Here is a 9,639-nt window from a genome sequence, read left to right as displayed (position 1 = left end):
CTATGACATTTTACACATAATTGTATTTTTACTGCGCAGGCTATAGTCTACTACACGCATTTTCTGGATTTTTTTTCTTTATTAATAGCCTTTCTTTTTATGGATCATACAGCTCTGAAATGTTGCCATACCGCTGACTCAAATGAGGAGGGAGGGTCTGCAATCTCTGGGTTGGTTGCCATGTTTCCTCACGTTCTTCTTCAACTAGCTCAACTTTTGCAGGCAGGCGTCACATGATTGGAAAGGTAGTCACGGGGTGTGTCGCGATTCTCCCTTATTACACCGCGACACAGGATCGTGGATCTGAGTGTCGCAATTTCGGTTTCATATCGCGTATCGTTACAGCCCTAATACTCACCCTTGAACACCATGGCCAAGAGAAATCACCGTAGTTGTAGGTAATCTCCTCATCTGGAAAGATATCCCTTATACTAAATAGGCATAGGTGTGGCCTTCCTTCAAGAATTACTGTCTTCACTTTGCAGTTTGGATTTCTGTGATCGTCATTCACCAATCGTCCAAGTGATCCATCCTCTTTTGAAGCATCTAGGCTGTGAGAAAAATAGTGCATACTTAACACATTCCTGAATGAAACAAGGTACTAACTAAATATGATATATTTTGGGATGTTAAGATAACCTTGGCATATCTAACCTATTGTCAAATAGATGAGACATTTAACCTTCCTCCCTAACTATTTGTTTTGTTAAGTAAATTCAAAAAGCTGGATGATGCACTTAAGGTCAAAAATACCCCCTTAAGAATGACCCTGTTGACCCCCTGACCACCTTGTAATTAATTATTATATTATTAATAAACATAATTATAATGCAAATAAAATCAAATGCATTTTTGACTATCTCTAGAAGTGGTCTGCAGTGGACAAGATCGATTTAAGAGTCTGTTTACACCTGTATTTAGCATCATCCACTTTTGATTGGATTGAAAAAAAACATGTTAATGCCTGTTGTAAACACCTTATCATTGATTATTATATTATATTAATTAATATTTCATTAATAATAATAATAATAATAATAATAATAATAACATTAATAAGAAAATATTAAATACATTTTAATAGACTCATTTTTGTTTTAGAATAACATGCAACATACAAAAATGTAAAAGATAATTAACAAACGTTAAAAAAGCTATCTTACCAGTAACATGTTCCATTCCATGTGAATTCAAACAAGTAGTTGCTCTGAATGTCTTCAACATGTTTACTGTGAGAGAGAATCCCACGGTATTCAACAACAAAGGTGGATGGTTCAATGTGTTCCAGTGCAAACACACCTCTCCCTAAAAGACAAAAAACAAGTCCACCTATTGTTAGACAATTAATTGACTTGTATTTTACAGTAATATGAGGTGCAGCATCTGGGAAAAAAATAGTTTTCACCACTATGACACACACTTACTATCTGCAAACTACCCATTAAATTATAAAATTATTTTGAATTTTTTCTAAAAGTTTGACTCTTAGACCTGCATGCACAGTATGTGACTCACCCCAGGATGAGATGTGTGAATTTTAAAGTACTATTTGTGATGCACAGCTTACCTTTTAATGTGTTCATTTCCCATCCTTCAATGAAGGCTTTGTCTTTGCCTGACGATTTGGTTTCTTTTGCATCTTGCTCAGGTTTTATTCTCCTTTTTCTTACCATGTTGACTGAAAAAAAATCCCCCCAAAAAGCATAAGCATATGGTATTTATCATTTTTAGTTATATTAGATCAGTACATTATTGTCTGACTTTAGTCTGTATCTCTTAATACATTGCATTATACATGAATAGCAATTGATAATACAACTAGTCACTTTGCTTCAGGTAAGTTTCTGTTACATATATGTAATATTTCTGTATTACAGAAAACTACAACAGTTCTATTTTAGCATTAGAAACACAGAAACATAAACATTTATTTTGGTAATCACCAATACCGTTAGTTTAAGGCAGTTGTGTTTATATACTCAATACTGTATTAAACTGCTAATTCATCCTCTCAACTCTTTAACAGGATATATATGATGATAACACAAAGGAGTCTAAACCTTACCTTCGAATTATTTATGAATTACAAAAAAAAAAACTGCAAGTTCATTCACTCAAGCATTTATGACAATAATATGGTTCACGAATACTTCATTACGTCTATGAACCACTAGAATTTCGTTTGAAAAAAAAATAATAATCTTGACATTTTTTACAAATACAATTAGTAGGCAGCCGCCATTTTATCTGCTAATTGTGTAGCAACAGATCTGATATTAACCTGATTAGCCGTCATACACAAAGTTTAAAGTTAGTTTTACACACATCGCACCATAAAGATATAGTAAATAAACAATTAAACATACCTTCTACATGAGCAAATGTCCGTCTTCCGTCGTTATCAAGTTGGATTTCAGCTAATTTCGCTTAATTAATCACCTCTCCATCACACATCGCTTTCACAGCCAATAGAAGAGCAGAAGCGCGCTGACTTTGATGGACATCAAATGCAGCCAATCACAGACGAGGATTCGGCAGCTAGACCAATGAAACACGCGCACTGACAGACTGAAATGTGTATGAGGCTGCAGTAACAGCGAATCTCAGATAGTAGGAGATTATATGTAACAGAGGGAAAAAAAGAAAGGGATTTATAATGAATTGTGCAAAAAATGCCCGTGGTAAAAGAAAAAAATTGTTCACTGTTCATTGTTAATTTGTTAATGCACCTTGATAAGAATGTTTTGGAGACTCCTACAGGCAGTGGGAGTTAGTGGTTAACTACGTCAGCCATTTTCTCTTCAGTTCAAGACGAGCTGCTGAGATGAATGGCAGGTAAAATTGTCTCTCCAGTTCAAATCTCCAACTGCTAGAAACATTTAGTGATGCTACTAAAGATGACACCGTACATTTAGAGTCAGGAGGGTGTAAACCTCTGGAAATGATCATTGGTGTAAATTATTATGTCTTTTGGGAAACATTTAAATGGTTTCTAAAGACAATTTATAAATGAAAGATAAAAAATATAAACAAAATAACAATTTACACTGGAAATCCTGTACAAAAGTTTACATACACCTGACATTTAAATGTATGGTGCTCTCTTCTTGACCATCACTGGGTGTTCTTTAAGTTTTGCAACAATGGTGTATAAGCCTTTCAATTTTCCTCAGAATGAAAACATGGATCTCAGCATCATCGTCAGTGCTTGACAGGGTTCAAATATGCAAAAATTCTGCAAGAACAGTGATTGTGGAAGATTTCCTTGTAGACGGTTTAATGGCTCAGAAATAAAAAGAAGATCTACCACATAACACAAATACAGCATATCAGTCAAACAACTACTGTCTACATCCAAAATCAAGGAGAAATAGAAATGGATGTAGCTGTGTATGTAGCTAGCTAACTGCTGCACTAATTATTGTATATCCATGTCTGGACCCCGCTCCCAGTAAGATGTTAGATGGCCCTAGACTTGTGCATTGATGACGCCAGGCCATGCAAGGACTTCAAACAAAGTCAGCACTAGACTAATGATTGATTATTACTTTTTCTTTGATTTGTTTCAATTTATTGATCATTCAACATTGTACAATGTAAAAAGCACTATACAAATACATTTAAATGTAATTGAACTGTACTACCTGGTGGTCTTCAATGAGCTCCTCAGCTGATTCTCCAAGGAAAGACAGGAGGCAGTGAATCACAACATCTCGCCGATCTTCAAGTCTATCTTCTTGCTGTTCAAAACAGAAGTAAAATGCAGTGAACAATAAATGTGTCTACATCTACATATAACAACATATTTACAGTGTCAGGAAGCAGCATATCATCACATAAATGATTCACAAATAGGGCTGGGCAATTTGGCTTAGAATCAAAATCTCGATTAATTGAACATTTTAACCCGATTACGATTAATGAACGATTATTTTATTTATTAATAAAATTATATTTAATTATATTTATATAATATTTATTTTTTTGCCCTCATAGTTCACTGACAAGTTTTGTACAGTAAATATGTTCACATATTACAAGCGAGAGATTTTTGGATGAAGGGTGCATTACTTGATTTTAAAATAATTGAAGGAAACACACTATCTACGATCTATGATTATTAATTGAACATCAGTGTTGAACAACTGAAATTAAAGCAAGCATTGCTTAAAACGAAAAGTCACATTTTTCTTAAATTAGTGAAAATAAATAACTTGCACTATTGGAAACAAAATAAATAATTTTCAATGTTTTTCATATTAAAAGTAGAAAATAAGCAGTATCTCTAAATAAAATTACCCTTGTATATCCTGTAAATACTTTTTACTGTATAAATACTGTTTAAGCTATCCATTGACATGTCGGCGGAATAACGGAACGGAGCGCTAGTGTTTTTAAAAGGGAAAGTAATTGAAATAATCTTCCTGGAAAAATTTTAACGATTATAGGTTCTGAATGTCGATTTCGATTATTTTTCGATTAATCGCCCAGCCCTATTCACAAATGTAAACAAAATTAACATTTGACCTGGCTGAGTGAATCCAGCAAATGTCTAATTCTTATGCCAGCAACCCCACCTTCATCTTAAACAAAGACAGGAGTTTTAGAGTATAGAAGTCCAGCTTTTCCAAGAATGTACGCTCCAAGGAAATTGTGGTGATTCTTCTGAATTCATTCTTGATCTAAAACAGAAAATAAAATGTAACACAATCAAAAAAAAAAAAAATTATTTGAAATCACTGCATATTATGCCAACAAAGAAAATAACTAAAGTTTACAATAAGTGTATCTGAAGGGCATTTAAATATTTTAAATGAACAAGGACAATCTGCATAAAGACATGGTAATGATGATTGCCTGCATTTCCATGTTTGACTGTTTTAATAGCTGTAGTCTTCGGTTTGCCTGAAAGCTGCATTTTTCACAGAACCACCACATTCTCCGGCTCCTACAAACGATGCACATGTGAATGCAGACTTGTTGCTGTTAGGTGTGCTGTAATAAAGTATTGCCAACTTACCTTGCATGAGCTTGAATAGTGAGTGCAATATCTGTAAAAGAATGTAAGAAATGTTTATGTCAGAATTAATTTTAACAATCTTACTGACATGAAATACGCTAAATTTACCTTTACAATGCATTGACTGTGGTTCTGCAGTTATGTAAATTAAAATTAATGATTTGCATTTGTCATGGCATTTTGAATCATTTAACAAAATATTTTAAAGTAGACTAACTTTTTTTACTCAAGATTAACAGTCATATGGAAACAAATGTGAATCTCCAACTGCTTGCAGATATCAACCAAGTGGATGTTTGTCATTGAAATAACATCATGAAATAAAATACAGGCTTTATAACTTATATAAGGTTGATTGTTAAGTAATTAAGATTTATTTAAACATGCATTTAGACTTGTGTACTTACAAAAGTGTGCAGTACAGTCACCTTATCGATTTCTATATATAGCTATCATACCCGATAGTATAGCTAAACAATATAAATAAAGTTCAAGGAAATATCTGTCTTGTACAAGTGCATTTTAAAAACTAACGTTAATACTGTGTGATAAAAAAAGGTGATTATTTCGGCAGCTCGAACTTTTCTAGGACAGAATGCTCGAACACGACAGGGCAATGCCTCGACCTGATTTTGCACGGATTTTAAAACTATTTTTTACAATAATCGTCTGACAAGAATAAGGTCATACATAAGTTTAACCTTATCTTAAAATCTGTTAACATTGTATGAACACTTATAGCATCCGTAACTCGGTAAAAAACAAACGGTAGGCACAAACCACTGGGACTGCAGAAAGCTTAATAACTCTAAACTTTTCTGCAAACATACTTCAATTAATTAATAAGCATATTAATAACTTACCGTGGTAAAAATTCACATAAGCCGTCGTGAAGTCTCTCTTCCTTTCCTCTGTGCGCACCACTTCAAACTCGGACCCAAAGACGCATGCGCATCAATTTCTTGCTGAATTGAGCATATTTTACTTGAGTTGTTCATTTTTTGGTGTGATTTGAATAGATGGCGAACACTAAGTAAATATTACTTAGGAGATTGTATTTAACTTTACATATGTATTTTAGAACAATAAATGACAAAGAAACTGCAAGTAATGTACTGAATTAAACATGCCATTTTTAAGTAAAAAGACAAAATAGTATTTGTGTGTAAAACATACTTAAATAATGTTTCTATTATTTACAAGGTCAAAAAATCACTTTTTACAGTGCAGGTATCTGTTCTAACACTCATCAGTTCACCCAAACATGAACTGAAAAAATATTTTCATTCATATAACTAAAAAATTTTAGGGTAATGGTTCACATATATTTTATAACTTTAGCCAAAGAAAAATAATTAACTTGACCTAAACAATATTTTCTAAGTCTAAGAAAACAATTTTATATAACCTGGCACAAAGTATATTTTTCTTGTTGAATAAAGTCAGTATATTTAAATTATATTGTTGATATAAACAAAAAGATATAGATTTGATCAAAACAAAAATTCTTATTTAAGAAATATGTATTAGAATTTATTTGTTTTAATCAATCAAACAGATATAGATTGAATTAAACAATTATTTCTCTTTTTTAAAAATACAAAGAAATTGAAATTATTTGTTTGAAATAAAAAGACTAAAAATTATTTTTTAATTACTAAAAGGAGCATAACTTAATATTTAATCTTATACTAAATCAAAAAAAAAAAAAGACATCAATAATTTTCATTGCATCAATATTTATTAACAGCTTGCACATTACTTCCACAAATCCACAATTTCAGTACTTAAATGTCAGATTTTTAACTTTGAAGAGCTGGGGACCCTGAATTCAACTATTGTAGACCTGGTCATAGAGCCTCTTGACTTTATTGGTCATGCATTTTGAGTCCAGCTCCATGATGACTTTCTTTGGGTATAGCTTGTGCATCTCTGATGATGAAGACTGCCATGATTTCCCGTTGGAGAATCTGTTCAGCCCTTCTGTGATATCTGGAAAAGAATTTAGGAAGGAGAAAAAAAATAAATAAAAAAGAATCAAGAACTGATACAGCTTGAGTCTCCCCCAGAATAACCTTTTAATCTAAAGAGAACCCTGGGTATTAGGACTTGTTTGGCTTAATGTGGTGTAAAAAAGTATCCTTCTGAAATATGTAGTATAAAACCCATAAAATACTTGCATTATTTAAAAATCCAAATCGTTATATTTTGTGTGGCATTACTCAGAACACAAATCTCTGGCCCCCCATAGACAGCTATGTAATTAACAAAATTACGAAACATATCAAGAAGATTGATAAAATAATCTATTTACAGTAATTTTACAAAGCTACTAGAATACTTTTTGTACGCAAAGACAATTAAAATAATGATTTTATTCAACAGTTCATCTCCATTTTGTCAGTATCCACTGACCACAAACAGTTTACGCTGTTTTGTATCAGCCGAATCACACAGATACGCTTTTTACATTTATTTAAGTTTTGGTTTGAAAGAAAACAATGTATCTGTGTGTTGCGGCTGACACAGAACAGAATACGCTGTTTGCAGTCACTGCATACTCTCCAAAATGGTGCTAGGGTGATGCAGAGAAGATGAATTGTTGAGTAACACTTTTAGTTTTGATTTCTTTGCATACAAAAAAAGTATTCTTGTAATTTGGTAAATTACGGTTGAACCCCTGATGTCACATGGATTATTTTACCGATCTCCTTGCTACATTTCTGGACGTTGGTCACATTCATTTCACTGCTGTCTTTGGGAGATATAGAGAGCTGTTGAAATGCATCAAAAATATCATAATTTGTGTTTTCCGAAGATGAACAAAGCTTTCACAAGTTTGGAACAACATAATGGTATGTAATTAATGACAACATTTTCATTTGGGGGTAAAGTAACACTTTAAAGAACACAAACCCAGCATCCCATCACATATCAACCAACACAATATACCAGGTGCAGTGCAAATCGGCATAGTGACAAATAAAGAACAAAGAATGTCTGTACATTTGACAACAATAGTTCAGACGTATATCTAAGAATAGTCTCATGGCTAATTTTAAAGTGGACAGCCTTAGCCAGCATTTTTACATCTGTAAGGTAATCCTGCCGTACCAGGAAATCTTTCAAGAGGTCCTCCACTTCTTCTCCCATGTTAAGGTTGAGACATTCAAGTGCAATCTCCCTCTTTGTATTGGTGCCAGTATCCTGCATCAAGATAGTAAAAATTAACTCTGGCCTTCACATTTTTTTTTTTCATAACAGTGCAAAAGAGACTCAAAATACTCAATACATTATACATTATTCAAACTATTGATCTACCTTTTTTGTTTCCACCTGAGAACTCCAATATCCTGCATAAGAGTGAGATAAGTGAGAGAGTGCAAGACAGAGAGAAAAAGATGATATTTAAATCAACACACATTAATCCATTTTAACAGTCTCACAATACAGCGTAAGATTTATACTACTATATCATAAAGTGCTGTGTGTATTATCATCATCATCTTGATCATTTTGTTCAGATCAGATCAAAGCAGACCTGTCCCACCATTCAGCCCATATTACCCTCTACCTGTCTCACAGCAGGTGCTGATGAACATTACACAATGGAGAAAGTTGACCTTTAATTATCAAAGTCAAGTAAAGACTTTCATTAAAGAACATTTCAATTAACCAAATCTTAAATTATTTATTATGACTTAAAAGTTTGAATTGAATAATTTAAAGATTTGTGGGAATGTATTTCATTAAACAATTATGCCTACAAATGCAGGAGCGAACGAACTCAGACGTGTCCCAAAGAAACCGTTCTCTGTTCAGTGTAATGTTACTGGTGAACGAACCGAAAACTATTGCAACAGACTCACTAACGAGAACCTCTAGTTGAGCATGCGGCGCATAATGCAACTTATGTGTGTGTAGAACAGAGAGCGGGTCTAACGCTTTACATAAAGTCATAAAACTAGGGTGACCACCTGCTAATAAGCCCAAGGGGGGACAAGGGGTATGTTTCTGAGGGACCTCCACCCCACAAGCAGACTCACTGATAGTGGTTTACCCATTTCTAGCACATACCACCTTAAATGGTATATTAATAATGCCCTATTCCCCTACATGTGTAATTGCTGATGTATGCTCATGAATAGGCCAACCAATGTGAATTTTTTTTTTTCTAAATAAAGATTCATAATATTTTGAACATTCAATGAATTGACAGATGCACTTCCACTTTCAATTTACTTTAGCTATTTATGGCAAAACAAAAATCCATCCCTAATGGTGTTTAAAATTGAACTGAGGGAATACTTTGCTTCCTTGAAACTTCTGAAAGACTCCAGTGACCACATTTACTCTCTATGTGAAGATGTCTCAAAATATTTGTCATTGTAACTTGCTAAGCTTCCATGTAACTTTATTTTAAGAATATATGAAGATTGAGGACAATATATGTATGTGAACAACTTTGACTAGCCTTATGGACTGAAGTGCCTTTGCTTACTTTATTTTACATGTTTTTTTGTTTTGTTTTTTTTTAGTGAAATTGTGTTTTGTAAATAAGTAGGCCTACTTAAATTTAAAAAAAAAAATGCGAATCACATAAAAAAAAATACTTTAGC

Source organism: Garra rufa, chromosome 16, assembly GCF_049309525.1.
Source record: "Garra rufa chromosome 16, GarRuf1.0, whole genome shotgun sequence".
NCBI lineage: Eukaryota > Metazoa > Chordata > Actinopteri > Cypriniformes > Cyprinidae > Garra > Garra rufa.
Note: the sequence above shows the minus strand (reverse complement) of the source record.